Below are 20,917 nucleotides of genomic sequence, written 5' to 3' on the forward strand. Positions count from 1 at the left end.
GACCTGAGGCTGCAACCCCGCCCGGCGCTGGGCCAGGGGGACCTGAGGCTACAACCCCACCTGGCGGGGCTTGACAGGGGTGGGGCCGGCCAGGTCTGAGTCTCGCCCAATGGGGGTGGGGCCGGCCAGGTCTGGGTCTTTTGCAATTTCGAAGCACATGCAGGTGGGCGGGGACTTGACTCTGGGTCCTGCGGCGCGCCCCAGACTCTGACAGGAGGGAGATTTTCATATACATTTTACTAATTTTCTTTCATCTCTGACACTTCTAGTATAGAGAAAGGGCAAATAGCAATATTAAAATACTTCCTCTAATTAATTCCCTTTTAATGGGCACAAATTTCGTGCACTGGGCCACTAGTCCAATATAATAAAAGCCTAATATGCTAAGTGTCCGGCCCTTGGACCAGTCACTATGACGTGCACTGACCACCAGGGAGCAGACGCTCCGACAGGTAGGTTAGCTTGCTGCTGGGGTCCGGCCAATAGGGGCTGGGTGAGACTGGCCAGACATGCCCTGGAGCCCTCCTGTGGTTCCTCCTGCCCCGATCGTGCACCAGTGGGACCCCTGGACTGCGCCCTCTCACAATCCAGAACCTCTCAGGGGATGTTGGAGAGCCGGTTTTGGCCCAATCCCCACATGCCAGGACCCATGCATCGGGCCTCTAGTTTTTAAAATAAAAGCTCTCTGAGGACATTAGTGCAGAACACACCTTGACCAGCAAGGATCTACCTAATCCAACACCTAGTAGGTATTTAATACTATTGATAAAAATGTATACTCTCTCAGCATCTCAATGCTTCATCTGTTAACTGAGGATAATACATATTCCACATGATCTCAACTGACTGAACATTAGTAAATGAAAATGCAGACGAAAGAGCATTCTAAACTGCAAACAAAAGTATACAAGTGGAGGTGGTAGGATTATTAGTCTTAAATTCACAATGTTGGCCGAAACCGGTTTGGCTCGGTGGATGGAGCATCGGCCTGCGGACTGAAGGGCCCCAGGTTCGATTCCGGTCGGGGGCATGTACCTGGGTTGCGGGCGCATCCCCAGTGGGAGATGTGCGGGAGGCGGCTGATCGATGTTTCTCTCTCATCGATGTTTCTGGCTCTCTGTCTCTCTCCCTTCCTCTCTGTGGAAAATCAATAAAAAAATAAAAAAAATAAAAAAAATAAAAAATTCACAATGTTGAATTTCCAACACTGTAACCCCTAAATTTACACATGCAAGTATTACCGTTTATGAAAAGAAAGCCTGAATTCCCTTGCTCCATTCAAAAATCCTCTAGGAATTCTGGCAGAACACAAGAGCTTTTCAAGGTATTCTCAAATCAAGAGCTCTGCAACTTTAGAAATGTCATTCGATGCCAAGGAAAGAACCACGCTGGCAGGGGCAGTGAGCTTCCCTTGTGATTCCATTCGCTCTCCCAGACCTGGCCAGCCTCCTTCCAGCCTTCATCAGCCAAGATCTCGAGTCAGCACAGCAATGCCAACAGCACGAGACAGATGGCAAAGCCCACACCTGCCACTCCACAAGCTGGCAAAGAGCCAGACTTCAAGAAATGAAGGGCTTCTGGATGTCCAAGGTGGAGCCTTCAGCGAAGCACCTGGCTGTTCTCCTGCAATGAAATCTGTGATTTCCACCCCACAGACTAAAAGATATGATGTTTATACTTTATGCCTCTCCTCCAGGGGGTTCAGAGTGAATCATAGCTAATTCTTCCTCACAGGGCACCTTACCAAAAAGTGCTTCCATCATTGTAGAGGCAGATGGCACTACCAACACCTACCTAATTGCTCAGGCCGAAAACCCAGGAGTCATCCTTGATTTCTTTAGTTCATCCCCCAACCATCCTCCTGCTAGTTCTACCTCCAAAACACAACCACTTACACCATCTCTGCTGCCCTGGAAGGCCACTGTCATTTCTCACCTTGCTTCCTACCTAATCATTTATAAGTTAAGCTCTGAGGTCCTTGAGGAATAGGAAGATGTGGCTGATCTCCACATCTGCCACTCTGCTTGGCATAAAGGGATTAAGTAAACATTCACTGAACTGGAAGTCAAGCTACCAGTCCATGGTGGCATCCTCTCAACAACTCTCGTCTTCCTTTGCAACCCAATCTGGCATGGGACTGCAGGTTCCTGGGACGACCCTGTCATAACGCTGATATTTTTGCATAATATTGTGACAGCTCTTTTATTCACCCATCAATTAGAATATAAAGGAGCTATGTTAAGCCTACAGAACAATAGCTAACATTTACCAAAATTTCCAGGCATTTTACCTGTATTAGGCTCAAATATATCCTCACAATAGCCCAATATGGTGGATACTATTATTACCATTTTACAGATGAGGAAACTGTAGCACAAAGAGGTGAAGTAAACTGCAGAGTGGCACACAGCCTGGAAGCGGCAGTGCCAAGAATTAAACGCAGGCAGCCTGATACCATACTTTTAAGCCACAAGCATGCAATCAGAATTGCACAACAGCACTGAAAGGGCCTTCCGATATCATCTAGCCTGCTCCTCTCATTAAAGAGGAGGGGACTGAGGGACAGAGAAGCCCCCTTCTAAACATTCCAGCTCCTTTTGAGGTTCACACTTTGGAGAGTACCTATTTAAATGAAGCTTTATGTAAGATCTGATTTCTTTGCCACTGGCAGACAAGCCTCGAGCCACAGCAGTTAGAGTAATAAAAGAATACCCTTGTGGCTTGGTAACAGCTACCATTGAGAAATCAGAGACATCGGGGTATGGGGGAGAAAATAGAGGATTTACCTGGGTGTCCTGTTCCATCACTCAATAGGTATAAGATGCTTAGGCAAGTCATTCCCTTTTCTGAGCCTGTTTCCTCATTGAAATGGAGATAAAATCACCACCTACCTGGAAAAGTCTATGTGAAGAGTAAATGAGATAGTGTACCTGAAAATGCTTAACCATATACTTGTACATAGATATTACATGTTAAGCACTTCCTAAAAGGCATAAGATACCTTTTTTCTTCTGGAAGGGTGAACAAGACCCAAGCAGAAAGTAAGGCCACATAACCTTGGCCATCTACAGGGACCTGACTCGGACTTCCCTTGCCAGGGCTACCTGCAAAGTCCACACCACCTCCCTTGCTCCGAACAGAATGGAGAAGTAAAACTGGGGATAGGAATACCCATATAAGCTGGCACTCTACAAACCTAAATCCTACCTGTCTCCAAGTCCTTTCCTGGCAGCCTTGCCCAAACCATCTCACATGCCTCATAACAGGGTGTTGAGCACTGACCATGTGCCAGGATGCTGGAGGTACTCTGGATTCCCACTGTGGCTCATTAACCCGTTTTACAGACAAAGAAAAAGTCAAGGCTACACAATGACTAAGTGGAGAGTCAGTCTCAAACTCAGACACTCAGACTTCAAACTGGATTCTTGGCCCTCGGGCTAGGGCGCCCTAAGAATGCTCCCTCTCCTCGTTTAGGGCACTTTCAACACGCGCGCCTCATCATCTCAGCCGCTCTGAGCAGCAAGCGTTAGGACCGCCTGGGCCAAACAGGTCAACCGAGGCCAGAGAGGGGAAGGGGACTCGCCCAAGGTCACACCGTGCGCGGGAGCGGCGCCGAGCGCGGACCCCAGGAGTTCGCTTCCCGCCTCCCTCCGGAGCCGGGTCCCGATCACAGCCAAACACCTGAGCGGACCCCAACAGCTGGCTGCAGGGTCTGGGGGTCTGGCCGCACCTCCACCCACAGATGGAGGGGCGAGGCCACCCAACGGCCGGAGGATGCCCGGGAGGCAGCGCAGAGGATGCTCCCGCGGGCAGTGCCGAGCCAGCGGCGGCGCCAGCGCGGCCTCCGCGAAGGTCCGGGCGGCGGCGGGACCGCCCAGCCCCGCGGCTCCGGGCTCCTCCCCGCTCACCTGCGGCGGCAGCCGAGAGCGGGCGGCAGCGGCGGCGGCGGCGGCGGAGGCGGCGAATCCCGGGCTCAGCCATTCCCCACTGCCCCGGATGGGGAGAGACGGCGGCCGCTCACTTCCTTGGCAACCCGGCTCCGCGACCTACTTCCTTAGCAACCAGTGTCAATTTCAATAACTTTATTGGGATTCGGACGGCGGACAGGGAGAGCCTGCAGGGCCGGGCGGGGCGGGCGGGGCGGGGCTGGGGATTGGCTCCTAGTAGGTGCCCAACACGCTTGTCTTTCACCCAACTGAGGAGTGTGAGCAGAGAGCAATGGGACGTGACTCCACCCGCTGGTATCTGGTGCCTCAGTTTCCCCATCTTAAAAATGGAACGCGTTGCCTTGGTCCCTCCACGCGCCTTCAGCCACCGGTTGACCTTTCCTAAAGAGCGTTCACTTCAGTTACCTGACTTGCATCTCAAACTGCTACTGAGGTCCCATTTAGGGTCCACCTGGTCAGTCAAGCCAAAAATTTAGGAATCATTCTTTTCCCCTCCCTCTCCTTCACCCCCACATCCAGTCAGTCAGCATGTCGTCAGCATATCCCTTAGTCTACTTCTCAAATATTGCTCTTGTCTATCCATCTTTCTCCATCTTCAGTGCCACCACACCAGGCCGGACCAGGCTCCCCTCATCTCTAGTCTACCTGCAATATCAACCAGTTCTAATGGCCTTGTTCAAGTCACTTTCCCTCTCTGAGCCCCAGTCTTTTCATCCACAAATTTGGCATGACTCCTGCTGGATGATCTCACAGAATTCTTGTGGGAGAGTTGATCATGTAGTGAAATGGAGTAAAATGTAGGGAGTCGTGTAGGAGAAGCACGGTGATTATACTAAAGGGCAACTAAAGATTCCATACGGGGGTTGAAGAGTGCGGGGTAAGGGCTCCAGGCACTGGATTTAGATCTCAGCTCTGCCACTAATAACTGTGGAGTCTTGGGCAAGACACAGCCAGTGAGTATTGGGCCCAGGGAACAAGTGTGGGTTCAAAGTTCACGAACTTGGAAGAGAGATCCAACTCTGCCATTTCTCAGCTTTGACCTTTTGGCTTTTTCTGAGCATCAAAAATGAAGAAATTTAAAGGCACATTCTTTTTTAAAAATGTTTTTATTGATTTTTATAGAGAGAGGAAGGGAGAGAGAAACATCAATGAGAGAAACGTGAGAGAGAAACATCAATCTGCTGCCTCCTGCACGCCTCCTACTGAGGATCAACCTGAAACCCCATCATGTGCCGGGAATCAAACCTTTGGTGCCCTGGATGACACCCAGTACGCCCAACCAACTGACCACATTGGCCAGGGCCAAGGCACATTCCTGACCAGTAGGAAATTATGATTAGAGAATGAAAAGAGAGCAAGCACATGGATTTAGGAAGGAGACAGATATTCCACAGATATAAAGTGGTGGTCGAGGTTAAGTAGACCAAGGGGGAATTGAAAGTCACAGAAAGGACCTTTTTATAGAGTACTTACAATGAGTTAAGCACATCGATCTTTACAATCACTGATTATGAAGGTGCTATTATCATCCCCATCCTATAGATGGGAAAACTAGCCAAGATGATGTCTCATCATTACATGAATCCAGAGCCCACACTCTCACCGCTGCCTCCAGTCAGGTGCCCAGCACAGTCTCTTCACCTCTCAAGTCCTCTGCAAATATTGGGTGTGTCTGTGGAGCAGTAAGACAAAACAAACAAACAAACAAAAGGCTCATCTCTTCCCCATCTCTCTGGAGGCTCCCAGACTCATGAAGAGGGGACACACACTCACAACTCTGACTTGAGGCCTGTGGATGCATGGTCAGCACTTCAGTGACTGGCAAACTGATAATTCTTGGTTATCCCTGTCCCTGTCCACAACTCTGATAGCCCCCCATCACCCAGAGGAGGAGGCTGGAGACTCCTCCTGCCAACATGGGCCCACCTCATTGTTGGGTGTACAGTATTTCCCTTTTCTCTCTGGCCGGGCTCCATGAGCTTGCGCGCAGCCTCTCTGTGCCTTTGTTCCAGGGGTTCTCCCCACCAGGGATGCTCTCTCCTCTGCACCCCTCTCTCCTCAAGCACGACATATCTCTGTTCATATCTGCTCATTACTCCCTACTCAAAAGCAGGATCCTGCAGACTTCCTTTGTCAGCTGTTTTGTCTCAGCCCTGAACTGAGGAAAATGCTGTGTATACTGGCACCTAAGTGGATAATGTGACCTGTACTTCTATCAATTAAAAACAAGGTCCCCCAAGCCTTGGAATGTACCTCAATCACTCTTATCAAAAGTTACCTTCATAGTTCTGGCCAGTGTGGCTCGGTTGGTTGGAGCATTGTCCTATACACCAGAAGGTGGCAGGTTTGATTCCCAGTCAGAGCGCATACCCAGGATGCAGATTCCATCCCCAGTTACAGTGCGTGCGGGAGGCAACTGATCGTTGCTTCTCTCTCACATTGATGTTTCTCTCTTCTCTCTCTCTCTCTCTCTCTCTCTCTCTCTCTCTCTCCCTTCCTCTCTCTCTAAAATACAAAATAAAATAAAAGTTATCTTTGTAGGCAAGGCTGGAATCAGTGTATGGAAGCCCCACAAAAGCCCTCATGATAGTTTTTATTTTATTTTATTGATTTATTTAGCACTGCATATCTATTGAGAAACATCAGTTCATTATTTATTATTTATAAATTATTCCTTTATTTTTAGCATTATATTTATTGGTACTTCCTATGTGCCAGGCACTGTGGTAAGTGCTTGACAACCTACCTTACCTATCACATAGCTACCTATTTAAGAGATAAAAACTATCATTATCCCCATTTCACAGAGGAGAGCTGAGGCTCTAAACAATTACTCAATGAGACAGTAGCAGAGCCAAAGTCAAAGTCTGTTCTAACTCAACTTCAAAGTCCATGACTTTAGCGTCTTCTGAGCTCACAGACTGGTGGACCATGAGCAGCATCTACTGGCAGTTGTGTTCTATTTGGCCTGCTATGTTTATAAAAAATAGAATTAATTGCCAACATTTAAAAAAAGCAAGAGCCCTAGCCAGCATGGCTCAGTAGTTGAGTGTCAACCTATGAACCAGGAGGTCACAGTTCCATTCCCGGTCAGGGCACATGCCCAGGTTTCGGGCTCAGTCCCCGGTGTGGGGCATGTAGAACGCAGCTGATCAATGATTCTCACCATTGATGTTTCTATCTCTCCCTCCCTCTCCCTTCCTCTCTGAAATCAATAAAAGATATTTTTTAAAAATAAAAAGCAGGAAATTTCCCATATAAATTGGAATTTCCAGCTTCTTCTGAGATATTCAAAGACTTGGCCACATGGGTTCCCACGTGGCAATAATTGCCTGGAAGGAGAGCAGTTGCCCCTGTTAAACTGGATGTGAGTTTCATTTGCCATATGCTCCCCAGCTCCACACCAACCTGGTTCATTCATTTTCCTTGCCTCCCTGGCCCTTGGAAGCATTTGAGTTTATGATTCCTGGGTCCATCCATACTTTCTAATAGTTGGGATTGCCTTGCAATGTAGTGAGCTCCCCATCACTGGAGACGTGCAGGCTGAGGCTAGCTGGGTACATGGTAGGGTGTGGGAAGGGGGTTTCAAGAGGCAGTTGGGGAGCTGGATCAGATGGCATACATAATCCCTCCCAGCCCTGCAGTGACAAATATTTACTTAAGACTTTGCAGCATATATTGTTGAGAATTAACTTCCCCTCTGGTCTCAACTTACTACTTCAGCCTTTCCTTTCCCTTCACCTTGGTTTCTATGATCTATTTATATGTATTTTAATCACATGATTATACTGTATAAATTCTTATAAATAAGCTTCCTCAAATCCTTTTTGGAACAAGGCATGAGGAACAAATAAATCCATATATAAATATTTACATAAAGGGCTTGTTCCCAGGTAAAGAAAAGAAATAAAACGAAAGAATTCTAAGTTGTAACCGCCAAGTTATCTCAGTGTCCCTGAGATGTTCGGGCTCCAGGAGATAAAGAGCAGAAGGACCTAAGAGTCTGGGAGGCAGCAGCTGTGAGCATGTGCCTAGCTGCTCCCAATCTACCGTCTCAGGAAAGGCAGCCTCAAAGTTGTATTTAAAATAGATTTTAAAGTCATATAACTAACTGTGCAGTTTCTTTTCTATTTTTATTTATTTTTAAAATATATTTTTATTGATCTCAGAGAGGAAGGGAGAGAGAAAGAGAGATAGAAACATCAATGATGAGAATCTTTGATAGGCTGCCTCCTGCAAGCCCCCTTCTGGGGACCAAGTCTGCAACCCGGGCATATGCCCTTGACTGGAATCCGAACCTGGGACCCTTCAGTCTGAGCCAAACCACCTAGGGCGGCAGTTTCTTTTTTTAATGGCCACAGACTCCTTGACACACTTCCCAAGGGAGGGAGACTGTATGTCCTCTTTCCTTAAATTTGAGTAGGCTGGTAGCAGATTTAACCAACAGAATATGGCAGATGTGATGCTATGTGACCTCCGATCTTGGGTCATAAAAACCATGCAGCTTTGCCTGGTTCTCTTGGAATATCCTCTTTCCAGATGCTTCCTCCCGGGACACTTCCTCTTGGAACACAGCTTCCATGCTGTAAGGAAGACCAAGCCACACTGAGAGCCAGGTGTTCCAGTGAATGGCCCTATCTGAGCCCAGGTCCCGCGAATGTAGTCACCTAAGCTATGTTAGTCTTCCAGTTTAGGCCCCAGACATCATGGAGCAAAGACACATCAGTTCTACCATGTGCTGTCCAAATTCCCAACTCATCAAATCTGTCAGCAGAATACAAAAATTGTTGTTTTACACTACTAAGTTTGGGGTGGTTTGCTATCAAGCAACTGAAAATTAGAACAGTGACCCAATGATTCAAATCATAAAGAAAATACAGTGTAAAAGTGGTTAGTTTCTTTTCACAACATTTCATTCCATTTCCCTCCCCAGAGGGAATAGCTTTAATTTTATCCTTTTAGACCTTTTTTTCTATACATTTACATCTGTATGTATAATAGAAATATATGTTTTGTGTTTCTCTTTTTATTAAAGTGAGATTCTAGAAAAAGGTATTAATAGCTTTTTGCTATTAATAATATATCTTTGTGATCTCTTTACATTTACAAAATAACTTGTATTGGTAATCCATGCTGTGGTAGCCAGCTTCCAAGATGACCCTCAATGACCCTCACTGCATTCAAATCCTTGTATAGGCCCCTTTCACACTGAATCAGCAATGGCTTATGTGACTGAATGGGTTCCTGAACCCAATTTCAAGGTGTGTGTGGGGGGAGTGGGGGGACTTCTTTATGCCAATAAGCAATTCTCAAATATCAGGAGATGTCCAAAAATTCAACTCAATTCTGATACTATCTATGCGGAGATAGAATCAGATTCCACAGGTAAAGGGCCCAGTCCCACAAAATCGCCCTCCACTTCAGATTAGCTACTAATGGGAGGTTCCAATGACCCTCTCCTTAGGTTCAATTAATTTGCTAGGACCGTTCACAGAACTCAGGAAAACCTCTTTACTCATTAGATCACCGATTTATTACAAAGGATATTAAAGGGCACGAATCAACAACCAGATGAAGTGAGGTCCCAAATAAAGGAGCTTTTGTCCCCATGGAGCTTGGGGCCCTACAAGGTGTCACATGAAGCCATTCTGGTTCCCTAAACTAGAAGGGCTCTGAACTCCTTCCTTTTGGGTTTTTGTGGAGGCTTCATTACACAGGCATGATTGATGAACTCATTGACCATCGGTGAGGTGTTCAACCTCTAGCCTTTTCTCCCCCCCTCTGTGGAATCAAAAGTTCCAAACCTCTACTGACCGTTGGTTCCCCTAGCAACAAGCCCCCCATCCTAAGGCACTTTGCAAAAATCATCTTTCATTAATAGGAACATGGAAGGGGGCTTGTTATGAATATCAAGACACCCAGTGCTCCCATTGCTCTTATCCCTCAGGAAATTTCAGGGATTTGGGGAACTTTGAGCCAGGAACTGTGAATGAAGACCGAATATACCTGAAAAATATATTTTGATTATCTGAATGACAAAGTTTACATGTTTTTGTAAATCACAATATCTTAGTGACAAATAAAATATGGCAGAAATGTTGGTATGCCACCTTTGAGATTACGTTATAAACGGTACTGGAGCTCTGCTGGTGTGACCCAATGGTTGAGTGTAGACCTATGAACCAGGAGGTCATGGTTCGATTCCTGGTCAGGGCACATGCACAGGTTGCAAGCCAATCCCCAGTGGGGGGCATGCAGGAGGCAGCCAATTGATGATTCTCGCTCATCATTGATGTTTCTATTTTTCTCTCCCTCTCCCTCTCTGAAATCAACAAAAAATATGTATTTTTTAAAAAGGCACTGGAGGTTCAATGGATAGAGCATCAGCCCACAGACTGAAGGGTCCTGGGTTCGAATCCGGTCAAGGGCACATACCTTGGTTGCAAGCTTGATCCCCAGGCCAAGTCAGCCCGTGCAGGAGGCAACCAATCGATGTGTCTCTTTCACACCCATATTTCTCTTTGCGTGTCTCTCTCCTTCCCTTCCATTCTCTCTAACAATCAATGGAAAAATATCCTTGGGTAAGAATTAACAACAACAACAAAGGCACTGGAGCTTCCATCTTGGTCTCTTGCTCTCTCTCTTGGATCCCTTGTTATGGGGAAAATAGCTGCCATATCAAGAGCTGCCCTGCGGAGATGCCTGCTTGGGGAATAATTGAAGCCTCCTGCCAACAGCCATATAAATGAGCAGACCCTCCAGCCCCAGTCAAGCCTTCAGATGACTGCAGCCCTGGCAAACATTGTAACTGTAACCTCACGGGAGACTCTGAGCCTGAATTACCCAGCTAAGCTGATTCCAGATTCAGGACTCTCAGAAACTGCATGAGGTAATAAATGTTTATTATTTTCACCTTCTGAGTTTTGGGGTCATTTATTCAAATACACATGATTTGAAATTAAAAAACAAGTTTTTAAAGAATACAGCAACCGAAACCGGTTTGGCTCAGTGGATAGAGTGTCGCCCTGCGGACTGAAAGGTCCCGGGTTCGATTCCGGTTAAGGGCATGTACCTGGGTTGCGGGTACATCCCCAGTTGGAGATGTGCAGGAGGCAGCTGATCGATGTTTCTCTCTCATCGATGTTTCTAACTCTCTATCTCCCTTCCTCTCTGTAAAAAATCAATAAAATAAAATAAAATAAAAAGAATACAGCAAAAGCAACAACAATAACAAAAAGCAAAGAAGAATATAGCTAAAGCTCTTTGTCACTCCTACCTCCAAACATGTGGTCCCCCACCCTCTACCCCCTCCCCACCTGATCTACCAATAGCCCTTGGGAAATGTTAGGTTGACTATCTGGGGTACAAAAGCAGCCAAGCCCTTGGCCCTCTCCTAGATCATCAGACCCAGGAAAGGCTGCAGCAGTAAGGCTTTCAGCAGCTGTAGAACTGCCCGTCTCTCTCCTCGGGACCTGGGCCACGGGCCTTTTTTAACCTAGATGCTCCCTTTCCCTGCCCACGCCTCAGTCACCCACGAGCATCGCCACATCCTGTCACAGGTCTGGGGGTGGGGGCTTTCCCTCCTCACACGCTAGTGGAAAACATTACCTGGCCTTTTTCTTTCTTTCTTTTTTTTTTTTTAAATATATTTTATTGATTTTTTACGGAGAGGAAGGGAGAGGGATAGAAAGTCTGCCGAAACCGGTTTGGCTCAGTGGATAGAGCGTCGGCCTGCGGACTGAAGGGTCCCAGGTTCGATTCCAGTCAAGGGCATGTACCTGGGTTGCGGGCACATCCCCAGTAGGGAGTGTGCAGGAGGCGGCTGATCGATGTTTCTCTCTCATTGATGTTTCTAACTCTCTATCTCTCTCCCTTCCTCTCTGTAAAAAAATCAATAATATATATATATATATATATATATATATAAATTTATATATATATATATATATATATATATATATATATATATATATATATATAAAAGAAAGTTAGAAACATCGATCAGCCGCCTCCTGCACACCCCCTACTGGGGATGTGCCCGCAACCAAGGTACATGCCCTTGACTGGAATCGAACCTGGGACCTTTCAGTCCGCAGGCCGATGCTCTATCCACTGAGCCAAACCGGTTAGGGCAACCTGGCCTTTTTCTTTGGCCCATAGAAATCAGAAACCAACTACTCACCCCTTAACACCTAGTCCCAGCCTAGTTCTTGGACTTCCCTCCCATAGTACTCATCCTCCATCCTGCCCCAGCCTTGCACCCATCACTCCAGCCTTCCCAATCTGCTCTGATACCCCTCCAAGACATTGCTCATGCTATCCCTGTGCCCTGAATGCTGTCCCTTTAGAAAGCCCAACTTTTTTTTAATTTAAATTCTTGATTGTTTAAAGTATTACCTAAGTCTCCTCCCCACCCCACCGCCATTGACCTCTCCCAGCCGCTCCCAACCCCCACCACATGGCCTCACCCCACTACTTCTGTGTCCATTGGTTAGGCTTATATGCATGCATACAAGTCCTTTGGTTGATCTCTCACCCTCACCCTCACCCACCCCTACCTTCCCTCTGAGGTTTGACGGTCTGATCGATGCTTCTCTGTCACTAGATCTGTTTTTGTTCATCAGTTTATGTTGTTCACCTATTTGTTTTCTTTTGTCCATTCTCTTGTGTCCCAGTCCCCAGGCTATCCCATGGCAGAGGTGGTGGCAAGTGCCTACAGGAGCCTGAAATTATGAGGAAAGGGAACCTTCCTCTCTAATGGAGGAGCTGTGGGATGGACCCCTACAGATTTGGCCCTGATGTGGTTGCAGTTGTGAGAAATGCACATCAGAGTCAGGTAAATAAAGCCCCAGGGAGCTGGAAAGTCCCAGGGAAATCTCAGTGAGGCGGCAGTTTGGGAAAGCACTCCACAAAGTTATTTATGGACTCCTGGGCTCAGCCCCCAGCAGCATATGAGTAGATAGACCCTAAACAGCTTACCAGTCTCACAGAAATGAATAAGGAGGTAGGCCGCTGTGAGAGCTCCAGCCTGGCCCCTGAGTGACATGCACATGGGCCGACACACATGGCATCACAGAGGATTTGAAAACAGGATTGACGTTGGAACCACAACACAGAAGGCACATGGAGTTTGCAACATGAGCCCACTTTGCCGATGGGCTGCTAAGAGAAAAATATCAGTATTTCTCCATAGATTTAAATGAGAGCCAAGCTCTTAACCGTAATATTAAAAATGTCCAGGACAGCCCTAACCGGTTTGGCTCAGTGGATAGAGCATCGGCCTGCGGACTCAAGGGTCCCAGGTTTGATTCTGGTCAAAGGGCATGTACCTTGGTTGCGGGCACATCCCCAGTGGGGAGTGTACAGGAGGCAGCTGATCGATGTTTCTCTCTCATCGATGTTTTTAACTCTCTGTCCCTTTCCCTTCCTCTCTGTAAAAAACCAATAAAAAATATATATTTTTTTTAAATGTCCAAGACAAATTACTTACAACACAAAGAAGCAGGACAGTCTCAGCTTGCATGGGAAAAGACAATGAAAAGACGCCAACACCAAGATGTTGGAATGATCTGAATAAGGCCTTTAAGCAGCTGTTATAAAAATACTCTAAGGAGAGCCCTAGCTGGTTTGGCTCAGTGGATAGAGCATCAGCCTGCGGACTGAAGGGTCCCAGGTTTGATTCCAGTCAAGGGCACATACCTGGGTTGCAGGCTTGATCCTCAGTAGGGAGTGTGCAGGAGGAGGCCATCAATGATTGTCTCTCATCATTGATGTTTCTATCTCTCCCTTCCTTTCTGAAGTCAATAAAAAATGTATTTTTTTAGAAAATTAAAAATACTTTAAGGAGAGAATGGGAGTTAGTGTTTACTGGGTACAGAGTTTTAGTTTGGAAAGAAGAACAAGTTCTGGAGATGGATGTGGTGATGGTTGCACAACAATGTGAATGTACTTAGTGTATTTAGTACACTTAAAATGGATTTAAATGGTAGATTTTATGCTATTATGTTTTACCACAATTTAAAAAAATACTTCAAGTAAGAATGAAGAACCTGATCTTTCTTCAGCTTTTTCATAAATAGAAGATATACGTATACCAAATGGAACTTTTAGAAGAGAAAAATACAATAATTGAAATTTAAAAAAACCTGAATGGATGGGCTAAACATTAAAATGGAACTGTCACAGGGAAGAATCTGTGAACTTGAAGAAAGATACATAGAAATTACCCAATCTGAACAACAGAGGGAAATATAAAATAAAATAAAATAAACAGGATATAAGGGGCCTGTGGCACAATTTCAAAAGATCTGACATATATATCATCAAAGTGGCAGAAATTACAAGAGAAAGAGTGCAGTGCACGAATGTTTACAGCAGCTCTAGTCATAATTCCCCCAAATAGGAAATAACGCCTTCAATGGGTAAACCCATAAACACACTATGTATATCTACACAGGATATAAAAAGGAATGGACTAGGCCTGGCTAGCATGGCTCTGTGGTTAGAGTGCTGGTCTGTACACCGGAGAGTCTCGGGTTTGATTCCAGGTAAAGGGCAGGTACCTGGGCTGTGGGTTCGTTCCCCACCCCTGGTCAGTCAGGGTGCTCGCAGGAAGCAACTGATGGACTTGTCTCTCTCACATCAATGCTTCTCTCTCTCTCTCCCTCTCTGCCCTCCCTTACACTCCCTCTAAAAAAAATCAATAGGAAAATATCTTCACTCCTTGGGTGAGGATTAAAAAAAAGGAATGAACTATTGATACCTGCAACAATCTAGATGAGTCTCAGTGACATTATTCTGACCGAAAAAAAGCTTATTTCAAAAGGTGACGCACTCTATGATTCCATGACATTCTCAAAAAGACAAAACTATCGTGACAGATGGGTGGCTACCACAGGTTAAGGGTGGGAAGAGCATGTCACTACAAAGCGAAACATGAGGGTTTTGGAGGAGTGATGAAACTGTTCTGCATCCTGTTTGTGGTGGTGGTTACGCAAATCTACCCGTGCTAAAATCCATACAACGATACAAAGAAATTTACTATATGTTAAAACAAGCAAACAATCTTTCCCCTCCTCTTCTTCTCCCCCCCCGCCCCCTCCCCAGGCACCTCTAACCTCCTCTCTCCTGAGCTTCAAGGGACCTTCTTTTTGCCACTGTAACTTATTTCCTGAGTCCATTTCTTCTACCACTCACTTCTATCTCTGTGACTTTCTTTCTTTTTTGTTAATCTTCACCCAAGGATATTCTTTTCCATTGATTTTTAGGGAGAATGGAAGGGAGAGGGAGAGACAGAGAGAGAAACATCAATGGCAGAGAGACACATCGATTAGTTGCCTCCTGCATGCGCCCTGACCAGGACTGGAGATGGAACCTACAACTGAGGTACATGCCCTTGATTGGAATAGAACCTGGGACCCTTCCGTCTCCAGGCTGACGCTGAGCCAAACTGTCTAGGGCCTCTGTGACTTTCTAAATAAAATTTCTCTTATTAAAATAAATAAATAAATAAAAGCCTTGCCAGCGTGGTTCAGTGGTTGAGCATAGACCTATGAACCAGGAAGTCACAGTTTGATTTCCAGTCAGGGCACAGGCCTGGGTTACAGGCTCTATCCCTAGTGTGGGGCGTGCAGGAGGCCGCTGATCAATGATTCTCTCTTATCATTGATGTTTCTATCTCTCTCTCCCTCTTTGAAATAAAAAACAACAACAACAAAACACCAATCCCTCTCCCCCTCCCCCCAAAAAAAACCCCCACCAAGCAAACAGAAAGCTTGTGGTAGTCCCTCTCCAAGATGGTCCACAGTGATCCTCACCTCCTTGTACTTATGCGCTTGTGTAGTCCCCTCTCACATTGAATAAGCATGGCCTGTGTGACCAATAGAAATGGCAGAAGTGAGAGTGCATGACTCCTGAGGCTAAGTCATAAAAGGCATCACAGCATCTGTCGTGGTCTCTTGAATCACTCAGGCTGGGGGGAGCCAGCCACGAAGTTGAGAGGTCACCTCAAGCAATCCTGTGAGAGGAGCTGAGGTCTCTCACCAACAGCCAACCCCAACTTGCCAGCCACCTTGGAAATGGAACCTCCAGCCACAGTCAAGCCTTCAGATGAGTACAGCCCTGGCCAATAACTAACTACAACCCTGTGAGAGACCAGAGCTGCTCAGGCAAGCTGCTCCCAAATTCCTGACCCACACAGAAGCTCTGAGAAATATGTGGCTATTCTTGTTTTAAGAAACTATATTTTGGGGTTACTTGTTATGCAGCAATAGATAACTATAATGCTGAAATACAGATAATATAAAATAGATAATATAAAACCTAAGTCAGATCATGTCACTCCCCTGCTCAAGACCTCCCCATGGCTTCTCACATCAATCACATAAATGCTAAGGCAAGGTCCACTCTGATCTGGCTCCGGCTCCCTCTCATACTTCACCCACTACCCCTCCTCCCTGTCCCTCAAATACGATAGGCTAACTTCCACTCCAGCCCTTCTGTACTTGCTGTTCCTTCTGCCTGCAGTGCTGTTCCTTCTGTCTGGAATGCTCTTCCCCAGACATCCATACAGCTTACTCACTCACCTCCTGCAGGCCTCTGCTCAAATGTCACCTGGACACAGAGGCCTTCTCTGACCACTCCAGTCACCCTCTTTCATAGTCTTCTTGTTTTTTAATCCTCACCTGAGGATATGTTTTATTGATTTTAGAGAGAGAGGAAAGGAGAGGAAGAGAGAGAGAAACATTGATATGAGAGAAAAACATCGATCGGTTGTCTCCCACATGCTCCCCAACCAGGCCCGGGGATTAAGCCCACAACCGAGGTATGTGCCCTGACTGGGAATCAAACCCTTGACCTTTTGGTGTATGAGACGACACTCCTACCAACCAAGCCATACTGGCCAGGGCCAGTGGGCATTCTTATAAGCCAAGCAACGGGTTAGGTGCTGGAAGAGGGAGATATATCAGACATGGCCCTTGTTCCTGGGAAGCTCTGATCTAGCTGGGGAAACCAAGAAGCAAATGTCTTCTGATTAGTGACATGAGAGGCAACACAGCATGGGACTAAGAACACTGACAGTTGTCCCATACTTTCAGGGTTCGAGCCACTCATAAGCTGTATGTTAGCTTATGTAAAGTGCTTAGAACACAGTCTTGGCACATGGAAAACAATACATGTTGGTTATTATTATAATTTCAAGGTGCTGCAGGAGCTCAGAAGAGGAAATTTTTAGAATAAGATCTTGAAACATTAATGACGAAAGTCTTGACTATAGCATGGAGTTGTGAAAAGTGAGTAGAATATGAACGGGCAATAGTTTCTCTTTTACAGTAATTTCAATACTTGGCCCTCCCCTTTGATAGTCCCATGGTCTTATTCTGTGGGTCTTCAGGACCTGGCATAAAAATAAAGCTGAGTGAGGGTCTCCCTAACTTAATCTTCATAATTCACATGCCATTATTTACTTGCCCTTTTTCTCTAAATCAACTCACTTTTTGTAACCTAAATTAAGAGGAAACTCTAAACCACATCTGTAAATGAAAATATGCAAATACAAAGTATCCAAAAGTAAGTATAATGAAAGCAAAACTGATGTCTGACTCTGAGGCCTGCTCTCCTTAATGACATGCTGGCACAGAACGGAGACTTTCCCTTTGGAATTGTTAGCAGGACTGAGGACGCTGGAAAGCTCATTCTCTTCTGTGAGCGCCCTGTACCTTCTTGGACGCTGTTAGAGAAGGGAAACAGCTCCCATATTGGAGAGAAGGAAGGTATGCTAGCAAACTTTTTAAAAAATTCTTTATTATTTAAAGTATTACATACGTCTCCTTTCCCCCCATTGACCTCTGCCTGGCCACTCCAGATCTGTTTTAAGAGGGGAGGATTTTTAGACTGGGGCGGGGTCTCCTGCCAGGCTTTCCCTCTGCCACCCTTGGTGGGCACTGTTCCCCACTTCTGCTGAGTCACTGAATGTGGGGAAAGAGGTGTTTTCTGGAAAATGCCTTTTGTCCCTTCCCCTTCCCCTTCCCCCTTCCTCCCTTCCCCTTCCCCTTCCCCTTCCCCTTCCCCTTCCCACTGTTCACTTGGTTGGGCTTGGCATCCTAGGCTGATGCTGGATTAGATATAAAAACAAATCAAACCTGCTTGCCCTTAAACAATGTTATTTCAAGGGAAAGACCCCAACCCTGAAATAAGCCAGGTTTCAAGTAAGAATCTGAACTCTGACAATATAATCCATATTACATATAAATCTGATTTGCCTTTGGGCTATGGGGTTTTCCTATCAACTCCTCTAAGGATAGAGAAAATGAAGAGAAGGGATCTTTATTTATAGGCCTAGGAATGCTTTTTATTTTTACTCTCGAAGCTTTTTTGAAGTGAATAGAACATGAAAATGAGATCTCCACTCTTTGTTTTCCCCTCTATCCTGTCCTTCCTTTCTTACTCCCTTACTCTCCACCTTCTTCCATATTTTCAGAGGATCTATGATGTATCAGGACAGTGTTTCCCAGCTTTGGTTCCTGTGAACACTATTTCTATTTAATCCACAATCTGTCTCTACTGGAAATTACTTTTTTAAAAAATGTAATTCTCATTGTTTTGCTTATAAAAATGTGGACCCATTCCTAAAACAATAAGATCAATTAAATCAAGGGTTTGACTATCTGGTTGTATACTTCCCAGTATACAGAATAAATGCACAATAAATCAGTCAATGTTGCATTACGGGGCACCTCCTAAAGCTACCCCATCGATCACGTGTGTGATGGGAAGCTCCAGGGCTTGGGGCAGAGCAGGCCTTCCATAGGTGCTTTCTGGCTAACCCACAGTCTTATGACCAGTGTTGCTCGAGCTCTAGCTCCTGGAGAGCTTAAGATTCCTAGAGAGCTAAGATTTCCAGAGCTTCTGATTCAGCAGGGCTGGGGGAGTAGGGCAGCTGGGAGTCTGCATTCCTTTCTTTCTTTTCTTTTTTTTTAAGATTCTAGTATACATTTATTTTTCATAATAAACAAACTGGGGTCAGAAATTTTGAGTAACTTGAGAAGACAAAGAGTTATTGAGAAGTGACCACAGGAAATTGAATCCAGACCCTTATAAATTTGAAATCCAATGTTAACCTCTTAAAAATATCTAGTTATATTATTCATCACAGCAAAGTACCACTTCTACGGGAATTTGGTCTGGGGAATCTGCATCTCTAACATGCTGTCCAGGTGATGTCCATAGTGCTGGTCTGAGTACAACTGAAGTAGGTCTCAGGCTGCTGGGCATCAACCCACCAGATTCTGATTGTTCAGGTCTGGGTGAGTCCTTGGAATCTGCTTTATTAACCAGCGTTCCAAGGAACCTCTGGAGACCACCTTTGAGAAACACTGCTGGGACTACCAATAGCACCTGGAATTCAGAGGTTAGGTATAGAGGTGTGTGACCTGCCTCAAGGTCACTCTGCAAGTCGGGGACAACACCTCTCTGTTGCTTGGGTCTTAAGCCTCAGCACATCCTGGACTTCCCTTTCCCTCCTACCCCACATTCAGTGTGTCAGGGAACCCGCTGGCTCTTCCTTCTCTAAAATTTGGACTTGGGGCTGAGACTGTAAATGAAACAAGACTGTAAAGTGTTTAGAATTGTTGAAAATGGGAGTTCATTTTATAACTTATTAGAGGCCCAGTGCACAAAAATTTGTGCACTCGGGGGTCCCTCAGCCCGGCCTGTGCCCATTTGCAGTCCAGGACCCCTTGGGGGATGTCCACCTGTCGATTTAGGCCCACTTGCAGTCAGACATCCTAGTGGCAGCCAGGGAGCCCTCGGGGGATGTCCAACTAAAGGCTTAGGCCCCCAAGGGAGCTGTGATGAGGAAGCTGGAGTGACAGAGGAGCCACGCTGTCCCACCCTGTCACCCTGGGTCGGGTCACACACAGGAACCCCAGGTGGGCCGGGTCTCAGATAGCAGGCCTGGATGGCGGCAGGGCAGGTGGGATGGTGCTGTCCTGCCCCACCGCCCCAGGTGGCAAATAGCAGGCCCGGGTGGTGGCGGGGCAGGCGGGATGGCGCTGACCCGCCCTGCCTGCAGTATGCAAATTAGCTGCCATCTTTGTTGTTGGTTAATTTGCATATTGTGCTGATTTGCCCATAGGAGGCGTAGTGAAGGTACAGTCAATTACCATGTTTGTCTATTATTAGATAGGGTGATTTATATGTGATTTTTTCCATAATGAAAGTTTTTATATTTAAACCTATGAGATAACAAAACCATGTCTCTCTCTCTCTCTCTCTCTCTCTCTCTCTCTCTCTCTATATATATATATATACTTAATTGATTTCAGAGAGGAAGGGAGAGGGAGAGAAAGAAACATCAATGATGAGCCTGATTGGTGTGGCTCAGTGGTTGAATGTAGACCTATGAACCAGGAGGTCACGGTTCAATTCCTGGTCAGGGCATGATATACTACTTTATTGTCTTCTTACTAGAATGAAAATTCCTTGAGAGCAAAAACTTTATGTCTGATTCTCTGCTGAATCCCTAGAACTTAGCACAGAGCCTAGCACATAGTAGTTGATCAATAAATACCTGTTACTAAAAGGATGTTGAATAACCACTCAAGGGAACTATAGCTTCATGTGGCTTTCTGTTTCTTGGGTGATCTCCCCCAAATCCCCTGGCAGTGGCCAACCCATGGCAGAAGCCCAAATGGGAGTAAAGTGCATCCTATGAACCGGGGGCAGCCGAGCATGTGGTTACCAGGACTGGCTTTGGGAGGTCAAATCCTGGCTTACAGCCTCCACCTACCTGTGTGGCCTTGGGAAAATTATGAGCATTTTCTAAGCATCCATTTTCCTTGTGCAGGAAGAGGATAATAACAGTTCCTACTTCCCAGGGCTGGGGTGGGGACTAAATCAGAGACTGCCCATAAATCACTGAACAAGCACAGTGCCTGGCACCGAGTAGGCGTGCGACAAGAAGCAAACGA

At 46.0% G+C, this 20,917-nt stretch overlaps 1 protein-coding gene across 3 annotated transcripts in view; it reads right to left on the minus strand.

Annotated features, from left to right (window-relative positions):
- The window catches only part of KIF3B (kinesin family member 3B), a 49,430-nt gene extending 45,396 nt beyond the window's left edge, over positions 1-4,034 (minus strand). For 2 of the 3 annotated variants that reach the window (XM_036322532.1, XM_036322533.1), the window contains exon 1: positions 3,909-4,033. The gene's annotated coding sequence lies outside the window, so the exon portion shown is untranslated. Of the gene's footprint in view, positions 1-3,908 lie in introns of all 3 variants that reach the window. The other variant, XM_036322531.1, reaches the window with a different exon arrangement.
- Between the last annotated feature and the right edge of the window lie 16,883 nt (positions 4,035-20,917).

Source organism: Myotis myotis, unplaced genomic scaffold (genome assembly GCF_014108235.1).
Source record: "Myotis myotis isolate mMyoMyo1 unplaced genomic scaffold, mMyoMyo1.p scaffold_m19_p_9, whole genome shotgun sequence".
In the NCBI taxonomy this organism is placed as follows: Eukaryota; Metazoa; Chordata; class Mammalia; order Chiroptera; family Vespertilionidae; genus Myotis; species Myotis myotis.